Genomic DNA, 15592 nt, shown 5'->3' with positions numbered 1-15592 from the left:
TAGACAGATGCCAAAAWGGACAAGTATTCTTAGCTGCAGACATTTCTCTCTTTTTTGATCAAAGATGTGGTCAGCGTGTTGATATGTTAGAGGTCTGAGATTGTCTTGGGTAATTTTAAAACCCCGCCCGCCCAAATTACAAAGCTGTATTTAGATGCAGGCTCATCCACAGGCAGACCCGTCTGTCCTCTGTTTTTCCCCACTTCAAACCAAAGGAAATTGGGGTTTTCCTGATGTTAGCTCGATGGGAATCTACTCCATCTTATTTGTTTTTAGTTTCGGTACCATCAGGGGCCCGCCCTTCTTTTATGTTTTAGTGTCTGTCTTCCTCTCCCCACCCCCACCTCTTCCTGTCCTTTCCTGAATCAATCGACTTGGTTGTGGGGTGTGTTCAGTGATGTAAACGTTGCAGACAGAAACAAAATGAATAGAGCTGTGACGATTCCCTACTCTATTTGACAAGGTTTCAATCTGACCGTTGTAACGTTAATGTAACATTATATTTCTCTCTCTAGTTCTCTCTTTGTCCATTTCTCCATATGTCTCCTGTTCTGTGTGCACTGGAGTTGGGATTCCTCTCCATCCAGTGATGGATGGACTGAAATAGTTAACGGCCCCCGAAGGAGATCTTCACCGGCACAATAGCCCTGCGCTGACATACAGTATGGTGTATATAGTACCGTTACATACGACTCAGTAATGTACTGGTACACGTTGGGTTTTCAAGGGAAACAAGGAATGACAGATGTCTGTACTGTCGGGGGATAAAGGATGTCTCAAAAGAGCCTTGGTGTGTGTTGTACTCATTTACTCACACAGTCAGTGCTACAGTATCGATCCTAGACCTTCTACTTTTTATTGCTTTCTCTAGGTTACAATGTCAGCCCACGCTACTATGGTCCACGTATATAGACTGTTCCATTCCAGCTCAATGTTCCAATCAGCAGTTACCATAGAGAGGGTTTTGTATTGAGTTGTGAGGGGTGCCTGGTTTCCTCTCCTCCAGACCCTATGCTATCCCCAGTCCACAGCAGCTGATGCTCCTGTATTGATCACCTCTTGCTGGGCTACAAATGAGGCTCGCCAGCTGATGGTTTTATCTGTCAATCTGGGTGTCCATTGATTGGAGCAGTTATCTATGAAATAAAGAGAAGAGTGGGGGGGCAGAGGTCCACTGAGACCCTGTCAATGGTCCACCTGCCGGTGGAGAGGTTTATGTCCCCTACCTGCCCTCTAAACCAGCCCTGTTCTCRTTGACCACCTCTGTGGTCACTGCTCTTTTGTTATTTGAGGAGCAGCTGATTTCAGACCTGTCTCTCTCTATTACCTCAGACGAGCATGATGACGTTTCATATTTTGACGGGGAGAATAAACGTAGAAGCACAGTGGAGATCAAAAAGCCGTCTAGTAATGTGCTCATCATGTCAAATTTCAACATCAAGCCAATTTTTTGCTTTAAAAATAATTTATTGACAGAGATGTACCCGCCAGTACAATTTGGTTATATTAGACTACTGAAACTGTAACTGAATACAAATGTAAAAGTGTAGGCTATGGTTTGATCTCTGGTTGAGATGGATTTGAGATCAGGGCTAGATCTCTTCCGTCTTCCGGGCCATGTTTACCTGCAGGTGAGATGCACCCCCCCATCACCTCTTTATCTGATGCACTGTTGATTAGAGTCCAGTCAGCCAGTAGTCCAAGCCAGACCCCGCTTGGCCTCGAGGGACCAAAGGGATTTGGGTTACAGTCTCACTTTTCACGCTATCCACATTCCGCCCTTTCAATCCCCCTCCCCCAATTCACCAGGTGACCCATCTTTGTGACCCGTCTTTATGACCCGAGAGGAGGGAGTCATGTTTCTCTCTCTCTCTCTCTCTTTTTAATCTTTCTCTCTCCCTCTCTCTTGCTCCTTCTCTCACCCCTTTATCGCTGATCTTCTTACTGAACTAATTGTTCCCAAGGAGATAGAGATTACGTCCCCATTTTGGACCGCAGCCAGATCACGGTCTACTCCGTGAGTTGTTACTGTTGTTCCTTTATCATTGACGAAACTTGATGTATCAAAGGATTTGTCCTATAAATAAAAAGGGCTCTCGTTCCCAGGCCTCAATCTAGTGATTTACATGTTGTGTATTGAGTTTAACATATAATGGAAGGTCTCTTTGTAATTTACTCTTCAAATGTTTGTTGTGGGGTTTATTTTTCATGGTTTGTCATGAGACACTACCCCCCCCCCCCGGCCTGGCCGGCACCAGCTGTGCTTTTATATCCCCGCCTGCCTGGTGTTATTGGCCTCCTACATATATAGGGGGTAATCTTAACTCTCGCTATAGATAGGAGGGCTGCTTGGCTGCTGTGTCCACATACATATTCCGTACCACTTGATCTGAATTGGTCAGTCATGTGATGCATATGAATGGCTCTCCCCAGACTAAAGATAGCTAAAGAATTCCATACCGTCGTTGGACTTTACCTTCTATGTCCCTCGGCCCGGCATTAAAAATAAAACAAACGCTGCTCCAGCAGCAGCATAGCAGGCCCTGACAATACCAGGCTCAACATATGAACATGTAAACCAAATGGCCTGGGTCCCTGGGTAAACTAAACATCCAGCAGGAGCAGTCAGGGCTGCTTGTGGACTGTAGTGGGTCTGAGACAGAGAGGCAGAACAGAACAGTGGTGGGGAGCTGCAGGCCCTTGTTTGGTCTAATCTGGGATATTGCTGGTGGTGGGTTGGGAAGGGGGGGATCCAAAGGGGTTCGGGGGGGAGGGGGATCATCTGAAAGGACTCAGACACTGACATGAGGCAGAGGCCATTTGTGTTTTGGCTGACACCTTTTTTATAGCAGTAATCCAGGCTTTATCCAGCTGGCTGTCCCATCCACCTCATCCGCTCCTTCCCTCTCTCAGAGCATGGGGGGGTCCACAGAAAGCAATATATCCTTTAGATAATGATGGGCTTATAAATGCGCTCCTGCCTGTCCTTGTCTCTCTCTCACCTCTCTCCATCCTCTCTTTCCTTCCTCTTTTCCTCCTCCCTCACTTCCGAGGAGGTGGAGCAGGATGGTAGTGAAACCCCACACCTCGTGGCAACACATTCTGTGAAAATGCATTTCCTGTCTCTTCTCCCCAGTCCCTGTCAGCTGGAGTGCCAGTAATGTGAAATCAGCTATATATAATTTATTTATTATAGAACTCTTTAATGCAGACAGCTGTTTTACAAAAACATTGGTCAGGGATCATCATGTAATGACCTTGTTTTTTGTCACATGGAGATTGAACACATCCTTGGAACTGTAGGGAGCAGTGTGGATGGTGAAGGGGGTTAAACCTATCATGTGACAAGGGGATGCTTCAACACCAGTCTCATTGGTGTGTTTTTTCAATCCTGGAACTGTGACTCTCTGATTTGACTGGTTCAGACTGCAGTAGGCTGGTCTCACTCTCTTTCGGTCTTGTTCTCTATCCAGCATAGTGTCTTCTAAGCTGGACTGTGCTCACTACTGGAAATAATACCTCAATTACTGTACTGTAACTCCCTCCCAGTGAGGTGCCTCCTGGGGGCCTCTCTCTGTTGGGCTCTGGCCCTGTCTGAACACTGGAAGTACCGCGACTGGAGGAAGGAGTTAGGGAGTGGCTCAGGGGGCCTTCACCACCACAGCACTTCCCACCACCATGACCCCTGACCTCCACAGCCATTAATCACTTGCCTCCTGATGGCCCTGTCCCTGGGGGGAAATCAGTCCAGGGCAAAGGACGATGGGAGGTGAAGCCTGTAGCCAATTACAAATTGTTTCGGTGCTGCTGTGGACAAATCCCTGCTGCCCTTTGAGGGAAAGCAGCCAATAGTGGCCTACATTAACGCTAGCTTGAGCTAATGCTTCAGCTGTTCAATATGTGGCCTGCTATCATGGCTACKCTGCTCTGYTACTCATTTCTACATCGACTGACTCTGGGGTTGTGTTTCTCAGATTAAAACCTGTTTAAAGTGATTGTGCCCACAGGCCTAAAAGAGCTGGAGCAGATGTTTATCACCAAAGACTGGTGGGTTGTTAGTTCTCACTAATGTTTCTCTATCTCCTCCAGTCCAGCTGAAGGGGCTTTGGTTAATTACGTCATTTAATCATTTTCATAAATGGGTTGTTGCAGTTTGCTCACATTTCAGCAGATCCTGTTGAAACGTGTTCATTTGATTCTGTACCATCAGGTTTATTGTACCGTTAGGTTTATTGTAGTGTTTGTATTTTGTTTACGCAGGCAGAATATCTACTTCAGAGTAAAAATCTATTGTCTAAATTTAAAATACTGATTTGCTTCTCTACATCGCTTCCTGATGGTCCTATTCTTAACATTGATATTAGTCTCCTGGAATGGAATAGAGGCATTGGTGTGAATTAAAGCCTAAATGCTGGGTTGTCCGTGCAGGTCAGGTCTATTGTGCTTATCTGTTCTGGCCTCATTGTCCAGGGGGACATACGGCTGGCTGTGTATGAAAACGGCTTCCTGCTGACCTGCACTTTAATTCAGACATCAATAACCCCTGGCCAACCTTTGACCCCTGCAGTTGTACTAATTGTTTGATGCAGGATTGATGTCCTTGCAGCGCTGCATTAAATAACCGTGGCCTGACCAGGGCTCAGGCTGGCCTTTTTACACCACATTCCTGCTGCTTTTGATAGGCTGTATGTTCTGGAAGCGCAGAGCTACTGGCTCCTGATCTATCTACCCTCTACCCGGCCTCTCTCTCTCTGTCTCTCTGTCTCTGTTCTCTCTTTGTGCTGGGCTGTGGTGGCTGGTGGTAGTGACACTATGCTCTCTGTGCTAATCAAACATCCTGCCTGATGTCATCTCATCCACCACACAGAGAGACAGGACTCCGGACACATTACTGGGCTGTTGGCACTTCCTTAATCTTACAGGAAACTGATATTATGTCATAGCGGCAATCTATAGTCTACATGTACAATCTATAGTTCATTTTATGTTATGTGTATATTGTACCCTAGTTTTGTGAAATGTCTTTCTCCTTTCAGATTTGTTTTATTTATTATTACTACTACGACAACGACTACTACTTCAACTACTACTACTGTACTATAGATGAGAACGTGGCTATTTTGGCAAAAGTACTTTCTGTTTCGGAGTCTGTTAATTGTCTCTAGAGATCAGAATGTGGAATTCCGGGAAAAGCTGAGACTATTCCCACTGTCTCGTAGGTGTAGTGGATTCTGATTTYCTAGCTTAGCTAGCTGTAGTTACCGCTGGCTTTGTTGATGGCCTACTGTATATAGGCTTTAGTCGTAAGGGTCTGCAGTGTTTTCTAACACGTTTCCCTCTGACATGAGATGAGAGGTTATGCCTCTGCAGCTACACCCCGCCTCAGAGTTAGCTAGCAACACTTACACAAGCTTTCTCATGTGTCCTCCAGTCAGAGCCAATGACTCTAATGGTTTAATTAAAGACAACYTGTGCCTTGGAGGAGTGGACTGACTGGCTGCCGCTAACTTGAGACTTTGAATCAGGACCAGGGCTAATCTCCTGGCCTGATCACATTGCTATTTAAAAAATACATTAATGAGTCTTATTCCAGGTTAGAGCTGCTAGCAGCCTGCGGAGGCTGGAAGGATTGGCTGCTATTAACCACCGTGCCACAAAGCTGACCTGGCTTCAGCCTGGCTTCAGGCTGGCTGTCCTCTCTGCCCAGCAGCCACTCAGCACCAGGCCCTAGGCAGCACTAGCACAACAGCTAACAGCTGAGGGGTGTGGATTTACTCTCCACAATCCCCTAAATAAGCTTCATTATACCGGGCTAACCATGCCCCCCCCCCCCCCCGCCCCCAGGATTAGCAGACCTACAATCCCTGTCGGGGCTGGAGAGTAGCACTTTTTTTATGCTGGTGCACACTAGGCCAGGGCTAGGCTACACCTCCCCGCCCTCCTCCTCCCCCCACGACACACCACTTTCTACACGCTTACTGCAGATAAGCTGTTAACCAGATTAATGCATCTGTAATCAAAAGTCTGGAGCAGGTTCTTTGTTGTTTGCAAATCCTTCTTTCCAGGTCAAGCTGTTTTTTGCACTTAACTTGGCTAATACGTTCTCTTTGTCATTTTTATACGATGTGTTTACATTTCCACGTCTAATTCAACCGGCTCTCTGAGTTATGGGCTCTGTTCACGAGGGCAGTAACATATCACCTGTGTATTTGTTTCAGCAAACCATGGGGGGTGAAAATGTACTTTCATTAACTGTTCAAAGCACGTTACAGTGCTATGACAATATTGAGTAAAGAAAAACAGTTGACTTTTTTTAGGTTGTTAAAACGTGCAACAAGCCTCCCTCACCCAACGCATTCAGCTCCTTCCAGCAATGTCACGTCAACAGGATATTTGGATCCATATTGATGCGTGTGGTTCTACCTTCAGGGACTCCAGTGAACCGCATCCCATCATGGCCAAGCAGGTTCTGGACCTGTACATGCTTTACAAGCTGGTGACAGAGAAGGGCAGGCTGGTGGAGGTAATCAACAAGAAAGATCTGGAGAGAGATCACAAAGGGCCTCAGCCTGCCCACCTCGATCACCTCTGCTGCTTCACCCTCCGCACACAGTAAGTCTCTCTCTCTCTACCCTTCTGCTTAGTCGGGGGTCCCTATGATGTGTGTCTCTTTCTGTGACGTCTATGTGTGTGTCTGTTTGCATGTGTCCCATTCATCCTGACCCTAGGTTGTTTTGTTGTGTGTGTTGTGTGTGTGTGTGTACATCCCTACTCTTTTAACTACGTCACCCTTCTCATCTCGCTGCTTCCATCCTCCAGCATTACACACACGACGATGTGAGGAGCCCCCCATTGATCCAGTAAGTTTTTGCATGATGTGATTTGGGTCAGAGTTCACAAAACAATTGGAGGGTGGGCCTTTCATGAGGGCGGCGATTCTGCGTTCTTGGTAACGCCTCTCGTGTAGGGCTTTAGCTTTCTACACTGCTGCCTGTATACCAGAGAGCCTTATGCCTTTATGTATTTTTAAATGCGGGTAAGCTACTCCAGCCTGCCCTGTTTTCTCCTCCAGCAGCAACCGGTCCACTGGTCTTATCTAATGGATAGTGATTCTTTACTCCGTATTGATCCTCAGTGTTCTCTCAATTTACTCTCTCTATTATGGCGCTTCGCTTTTTATACATTTTTTATGGGGTGGACACATACCAATGCATGCTTGATCGCTACTGCATCGCTCATTAGGCTGTTAACATACGCATGGTCCTCTGTTAGGTACACTTTGCACGTTTCTCATGCACTGCATCTACACTACACAAACAAAAAGTATTTGACACCTTGCCTCGTCCGAACATCTTTCATATCCAAAGTCATGAAGCATTAAATATGGAAGCTGGTCCCCCCCCTCCCATCTCCTGGGAAAGGCTTTCCAGTAGATGTTAGGAACATTGCTGCAGGACTTCTTCCATTCCCGCGCACGAGCATTATCTAGTCGAGGTTCGGGCACTGATGCACTTTGAGCGATTAGGCTTTATCTGTGACAGTCGGCGTTCCATTCATGACCCAGAGGTGGTTTAGTTAATAGACGATTGTAAGGTATAGACTTCTGTGATGGTGTAGCTCAATTAGTCACATGATCTCCGACAAACCATTTATGTTTTGTGCACGGGGGCATTGTCATGCTGGAACAGGAAAGGGCCTTCCCCAATTGTTGCCACAAAGTTGGAAGCACAGAATTTTCTAGAATGTCATTGTATGCTGTAGCGTTAAGATTTCAGACTGCCAGATGGTGAAGCGTRATTCATCACTCCAGAGAACACGTTTCCACTGCTCCAGAGTCCATTGGCGGCGAGCTTTACACCACTCCAGCCAATTCTTGGCTTTGCTCATGGTGATCTTAGGCTTGTGTGCGGCTGCTTGGCTATGGAAGTCGGTTTAATGAAGCTCCCAACGTTCTTGTGCTGACGTTGCTTCCAAATGCATTTTGGAACTTGGTAGTGAGTGTTGATACCCCACTACGCGCTTCAGCACTCAGCGGACTCTTTCTGTGAGCTTGTGTTGCCTATCACTTCGCGGCTGAGCCGTTGTTGCTCCTAGACGTTTCCACTTCACAATAACAGCACTTTCAGTTGACCGGGGCAGCTCTAGCAGGGCAGAAATTTGTCGAACTGACTTGTTGGAAAGGTGACATCCTATGACGGTGCCACGTTGAAAGTCACTGAGCTCTTCAGTAAGGCCATTCTACTGCCAATGTTTGTCTATAGAGATTGCATGGCTGTGTGCTAGATTTTATAGACCTGTCAGCAACGGGTGTGGCTGAAATAGCCAAATCCACTAACTTGAAGGGGTGTCCACATACGTTTGCATATATAATGTGTGTGTGTACTCTGATCTGAARACCCATGTATGCACGCATGACCGTAAGTCGATAAATTGCATATCTTATCTTATATCTTAATGTTTGTCTCATTCAGGTACATGAAGTACCTGTATCCCTTTGAGTGTGAGAGGAAAGGTCTAAGTTCGCCAGGCGAGCTTCAGGCGGCCATCGACAGTAACCGCCGGGAGGGCCGTCGCCCCAGCTACAGCAGCAGCCTCTTCCGCTTCTCCCCCAGCACAGCCCCTCACATCCTCTCCTCTCCCAAGATGCACCTGTCTGCACTGGGGGCCGGGGCCGCTGGGAGCCTCAACGGCCTACTGGCCTCACCCATCCACTCTCTCAAAAAAGGTGAGTATTAAAGGATCAGCAACTTCTCAATAAAAAACTGGAAATAAAGGATTAAGATTGGAAAATAAATAATAATTCTAAATAATTCTAAGTGTATTAATTCAAATAAATAGTGGAATTAAGATATAGCCTAAACACACAGTAGGCATCTCGGCAAAAGGAAAAGAAAGACCATGCTCTCTTTTGGGTTCAAATAAGATAGAAGTGAGAGTTGCGCTCTGGGTTTGCACATCGGACTGATCGGAGCGCTACCCTCAACAAATATCCATAGTGCCATAGCGCTCTCTGTCGCAATGGTTAGGAACTACAGGAGAATTTTCTTTCATTGTCTGGATAGGATTAGACACCACAGCCTACAGGCTGTAGAGAGTCAGACATTATGTACAGTACAAGTATTACAAGAAGAAATGCTCTGATTTCTTAATGGCCCTTTACAGAAGTATTTTGTACTTTACACACTTTACACTAATTGGCAGGCCTTGTGTTATGTAATATCTGCAGCACAGGAGGTTGGTGACCCCTTAATTGGGGAGGACGGGCCCGTGGAAATGGCTGGAGCGGAATAAGTGGAATGGTATCAAATACATCAAACACATGGTTTCCACCATCCGAGTGGYGCAGCGGTCTAAGGCACTGCATCGCGGTGCTTGAGGCGTCACTACAGACCTGGGTTCGATCCCAGGCTGTGTCACAGCCGGCAGTGACTGGGAGACCCATGAACCTGCGTATTGGTGCGCATTGCTTCCGGGTTAAGCGAGCAGTGTGTCAAGAAGCAGTGCGGCTTGGCAGGGTTGTGTTTCAGAGGACGCATGGCTCTCGGCCTTCGCCTCTCCCGAGTCTGTACGGGAGTTGCAGCGATGGGAAAAGACTGTAGCTATCAATTGGAGACCACGATATTGGGGAGAAAAAGGGCTAAAAGTACAAAACATGTGGTTTACATGTGTTTGATGCCATTCCATTCATTCCAGCCATTATTATGAGCCGTCCTCCCCTCAGCAGCCTCCACTGTTCTCCCGTGTGTATTGTACTGTAGATTGTGTGATGATCAATGTGCTATGCACTCCCTTTGTGATCAAAGCGTCTGAGACCCTGGGCTGTTCACTGTCTCTTAACCATTTACTACTGATTAATAACATGTTTCCCACAGACAGCAGGACACTTTACGGCCAGCCTGGATTACAACTGTCTGTCCTCATCAATAGGATCTGGCTGGATCACTACCATTAACTGTTTTTCTTATCTGATCTTGCCTTTGATGTTATTGGAATGCTGCTCAGTTACAGAAAAGTCTGTATAATGGCCCACATAATTGCTGTGTTTTTTTTTCTTTCTCTAAAAGAGGTAGTTATTGTTTCAACAGATCTCCCTCCCTTTCTTTGGCCTCATTTTACTACGTTAAATTGTAATTTTATCAATTATTCTCATTTTTGTTTCCATGAAAGTAACATGTCCTACCCTGCCTCTCTTTAGAAGAGATCACCCCCTCCTTGATGGCAGCGGCTCGTGGTACCTCCGTGTCCCTGTCGCTGGGGCAGCAGCAGGTGGCAGGGCTGGCGCGGGCTGCCACTCTGGAACAGCTGAGGGAGAAGCTGGAGACTGGCGAGGGCCCTGAGAGGAAGATGGCACGCCTGGCAGAGGAGCAGCAGCAGCGTCTGATGCAGCAGGCCTTCCAACACAACCTGCTTGCCATGGCCTCCCAGGTCCCCATGAACCTGCGCCTGGGCAACAGCGCCACCGCTAGAGGTACGTGCCCAGGCTGACTCCCCCTGGGCACTCTATACAGTTACATATCATAGTCACTTTGTATCCGACACATACAGTACATTCTATACGTTTTCGAGACTGGAGTAATTGCTTGATATGCACTAGTAATCATTTTCTCAAGGAAACGCATACATTTAAGTACACTAGTGATGTACACTGAAGCTCCCTCGATGCCTGACTCTGAGCACCGTGAAAAAACGCACAGCCTACACCAGATTCCCTCCGCTCCCCCGTGAGATATAGTAGGATGACATTTAGAAGCCATTATAAAGGCAAGGCAGCGGTCACTGCACAACAGAGATAAAGGCTGCCAGGCCACTCTGCTAGCTGACTCACTGACCTGCGCCTCTTCAGCTCAGCCTCTGGCTGTTTGTATATACGTCATAACTCATGCTTTGTTTGGTGCCTTAATGTTATCACATGCTGGTTATTCCCCATGTCTCTCTCTCTCACACACACACACACACAGTAGAGGTTCAGCCTGTATGGGTGTTGAATGTGTGTGTGAGAGTACAACAATCAACGCATTATGACTGCTACACAAGAAAAGCTTTGAGAGGGGAAGTGCAGAATGTTTTCCTGGGTTTTCCTGGGGTCACTGTGACATGATTGTGTTTCTCTCTCCTCAGTGGGTTATGCAGATGTATGCTGCAAGACACCCACAAGGAAATGTTCGTGACACCCAATTCTCACTTACTGCATGCTATTGTACAGTACCTGATTCTGCTTTCTGCCCACAGTGGTTTACACTTCCTCTTTCTCTTTCTTTCCAGATGAGAAGCAGCAGGACATGGCTCTGAGCATCTCCACCAATGGATCTGCTAGCATCAGTGTGTCTGTGGAGGTCAACGGCACACTCTATTCAGGTGTGTGTGTGTGTGTGCACGTGTGAGCGTGTGTGTAAGAAATAAACTGATTTGGTTGTGTTGTTTATCTTGCTGTAATATTCTGTTTGTCCTTCTGTCCTGTAGGAACCCTGTTTGCACAGAAATCATGCACACCAGGGACTAGTGTGTCCACTGCAGCAACAGTGCCCCCTGCTGGACCCAGCGCTGGGTTTGGGTTCGCCACCTCTGCCCACAGCCACAGTCCCAGCTCCTCCTCTTCTTCCAAGGGGCCTTGCTCTGCCGAGCCCTCCACCAGTGGCTCCCCTTAGCTCAGGCCACCCTACAACCCACTCTCCAGGCTTTTCCTCAACACCGAGGCCTAGCATGAATACAGTACATTGATAAATCGATAAGAAAAAAAGAAACTGGTGCACAACAAATACCTCATAGCTCCTGTCAACCTTGGCTACCCATTTATGAATACACAATTCACACACCCAATTACATCTCAAGAGAACATGAACACACACACACCTATGCATTTTACACACATGTACACATACACACATGCATTTCACAGACACTCTTATCCCAAACACATGCTAAACACAATCAAAGAGCTCAGCCAAAACCCACTGACAGGTGTTCACAACTGAACTTGAAGAGTTTTATTTTGTTTGTTTGTTGGCTTTTTGTTTTTTTGATTTTAGTTTTTTCGAATTAATATTATTATTATTATTAATACTATTTTTTTAGTTATCTTTTTACATACCTCAAATCAAGTAACCTGCAGTGGTATCTTTACCTCAGGAGCTGTAGTATACTTCACCTGAATTAACTTTATTTTTGTATCCTTTTTGATCTTGTTGAAATCAGGGGAATTTCTGGTAATTTCACAACGGAACCTCACTCACCTCAGCACACCTCCTACGCATTCATACAGTAACCCTATCACAACGCTCGAGTTGCCATGACGACGGCCGTAGCCTTTTTGCTTCTGAGTGCACTACTTTATTGATCCTACAGATCGCCATGTAATACCTCATATACAGTAGTCACTCCCCACAATCAATAGCCTATTTGGAATGATGTACTTAATCTTCAATCTAACACAAGAAACTGATGGGCAATGTGTCTAAAGCGCTGAGGATCAGAATTAGCTTTGGATGTTTTTTCACACACGGATTGAGGTTATAAGAGCTGACTGATCCGTCAATCTGTTTAGGACTAGCAAGCCCCAAGCTCACCACCCCGCATCTATCTAATAATAATCAGAAAGGTAATGAAGGTGTTCTGGTCCCTGCTCTGGGATCAGTGTGTGTCCCTAGTTCAATTCAACAGAGAGGAGAGACATATCACCCATCAATGCTTTTCCTCCAACACTGGCAGACCAGACCTGAAGTGTTTTAACCACATACCTTTTCAAACCTCATATTCACCTCTCCGTGTGGGAGAGGGCCCTTTCTCAGGAAGCATCGTGAAGTCTCTTATTATGGACTCGCTTTGTCATTTAAAAAAGGATTCCACTGAAAGAATGCGCAAGTCTAACAGACTGTCTTCAAAGGAATACCTCAGACTCTCTAGAAGGAGACGTACACTACATACCTCATTGCTGCAAAGCCAGCGTGACTTGACCTGGTGGGTTGAGTCCCTGCGACGAGCAACGGTCCACAGGAGTGGACCCCTCCGGAATGCTGGACTACATACGTAGACTTGACTACTGGGTTTTCTTGGGGACACATTATTATACCAAGCTGAACTGGGATGGGCTTGCTCTCCTCCGGTTTTCTCTGTATTTGTTTGGTTTACTTCATACTGCATTTTATGAGACGAAATCTATTTAAGAGTATTGCTCTGCATGTGTACAATCAGGTGGCCAGTATTTTACACCGTAATCCTCTGCTGTGTGGTAGCCTCTGGCCGTTGCACAGCTGAATACCAAAGACTAGCCCTGTCTCCTGCCCAGGCTGTTATGGGCTAGCTGCTGTGGGTTAGCTGAACCACTAGGTAGGATACAGTGGAGTAAAGAATGGGGTCCATGCTAGCCCATCTTCTATAGTCCCTGTTGTTAAAGTTGTCAGCTCTGGTCATGTTGCTTTCCTTAGCTTCTTAATCAGACCTTTGCCTACCTGTGATTGAGTCTTGGGCCCGGTATGGTTCTGCCTGGCATGGCACCCAACACCTGACATACCAGGGATATACCTCCGTGAGTTATGCTGCAGTGAACAGTGCATGACACACAAGGCCCTTTGGCCTAACCTCTACATTGAATAAGACAGAAAGGGTAGCTGTTTTGACAACTGGTTTCTGTCTCAATTCAAAGTTCAGGCCTCCCAAATTTCTCAGACACATCCACAGTTACAGTATTTCCATTCTCATACTGTTCAGGTAATTACTCTGCATTTTTAATAGAACATGATTTGAATGAAATGAATTTCTAGCATTATCTGTGGGGCATTTAACTGTTTCTAAACTTTTCACCCCTGAAATCTCTGAGGTGGGCAGCCTTGTTGCCTTTAGTAAGCTGTGTTTTAGTTGTTATTTGTTGGCTTTTTGCGGTGCAGACCACCGGCCAGGATTACAGGACCACCACACCATATATACAATGACTAAAGAGACACCTGCAATCGTGATGAAATATTATGTCCACATTTAATAAAGGTGAAAGATGTAGTTGCTGCCTTAAAATCAGCTGTGAGAGAACAGTGAACCTTTCAGGACTCTCTGCTAGGAATGACTGTTTTATCTTCAAGCTTAATCCTTTGAAGCGTAAACTATTTCCATTATCTTTATGAATTCAATCAGACATTAAGGCATTCATCGTTCATGTTATTGGTTTCAAAACCAAGGTATGCTATTTATTTGTGTAGATTTTTCTTCTTCTGATGGACCGAGTTAGCTTGATCACTTAGGTGGTGTCACAAAAACCCTTTTTCGTTTCTCTCGTTTTAGAAACGGACATTTCTGTTTTTTCCAATCAGTCTAGTCAATGACTGTCTGACATCCTTTACAGCCTTTGCATGAGAGAGGGAGCGTGTGTATGAGTGTGAGAGCAAGTTCAGAATATGCTAGAGGAGGGTGTGTAACAACCATGTAATGCCATGTAGGAGACTGCAGGTGGTGCTGTCCTCTAAGACCACACCATGACAAAGGTGGGCAACAAGTTAGCACCATATTTACTGGGAATTCAGTTTACAGCTCAGGCTTATGTGGGCTACAATTGTTGATGTGTGTGTGTGTGTGTGTGTGTGTGTGTGTGTGTGTGTGTGTGAGACCTCTTGAAGACCCCCTACCTCTTACCTCAGGGCATTGGACTGCAGTCATTGTTGCATTTGATATTGAAGTTATGCAATTGGCATGTATACTGAGGGACACATCGAAATGCAAATCTTGGACGACCCAAAAGCTGTCTCTACTGACTTGCTAAATGCTATTTTAGACTGGTTCGGTTTTTATCGCATTTTGATTTTTGTCATCAGTTACAGGCAAGGTCACATCACTCAAGAAACTGTGAAGTTGAAAGTCTGCAGAACCTTGTCCCTGGATGGTTTGGATTTTATTAGATTTTTTATTATTTAAATCTAACCTGATCTGTGTAATACAAGTGCATATGCAAGTGGTTATTGAATACCTCATTTATCAATTCTATGTTGTTTTTGGCTTGTACAATGCTCCGTATATAAATCTGTGAGGTTTGTGCATATTTTTGTACTGTTATTATTATTATTATTATTATGGACATGATAATGATATTATAGTTTTCTCTTTTGATTAAAACAAAATTGGGACAACGTAAATGCTTGTAAAACTGGTTTGTGCTGATTGTATTTAAAAGAGGAGCACTTTTCCAAAGTGATTTTGACATTCAGTTTTGTTCACATTAGTAATAAAGATATGGTTCTCAGGGCTTTAAACTTGTATGTCATGATAAAGTTTTACTTTATATCTTATCTATGTGTGTGGTTTTTGTGAAGTGTGGCTTGAATTTCCTTCCACTTGCCAGTTGGTCAGCGCATGCTCGCAGTACACGTCCTGGTAATCCGTCTGGCCCTGTGGCCTTGTGAATGTTGATCTGTTTAAAGGTCTTACTCACATCGGCTGCGGAGAGCGTGATCACACAGTCTTCCGGAACAGCTGGTACTCTCATGCATGTTTCAGTGTTATTTTCCTCGAAGCGAGCATAGAAGTAGTTTAGCTCGTCTGGCAGGCTCGTGTCACTCAATAGCTCTCGGCTGTGCTTCCCTTTGTAGTCTGTAATGGGTTGTAAGCCCTGCCA

The 15592-nt window shown here is 45.6% G+C and overlaps 1 pseudogene; it reads left to right on the top strand.

Annotated features, from left to right (window-relative positions):
• Window positions 1–15266, top strand: part of LOC112069891 (AT-rich interactive domain-containing protein 3B-like) — a 59840-nt pseudogene extending 44574 nt beyond the window's left edge.
• The last annotated feature ends 326 nt before the right edge of the window (window positions 15267–15592 follow it).

This window comes from Salvelinus sp. IW2-2015, unplaced genomic scaffold (genome assembly GCF_002910315.2).
Source record: "Salvelinus sp. IW2-2015 unplaced genomic scaffold, ASM291031v2 Un_scaffold1143, whole genome shotgun sequence".
Lineage (NCBI taxonomy): Eukaryota > Metazoa > Chordata > Actinopteri > Salmoniformes > Salmonidae > Salvelinus > Salvelinus sp. IW2-2015.
This window is presented reverse-complemented; position numbering and strand designations above follow the sequence as displayed.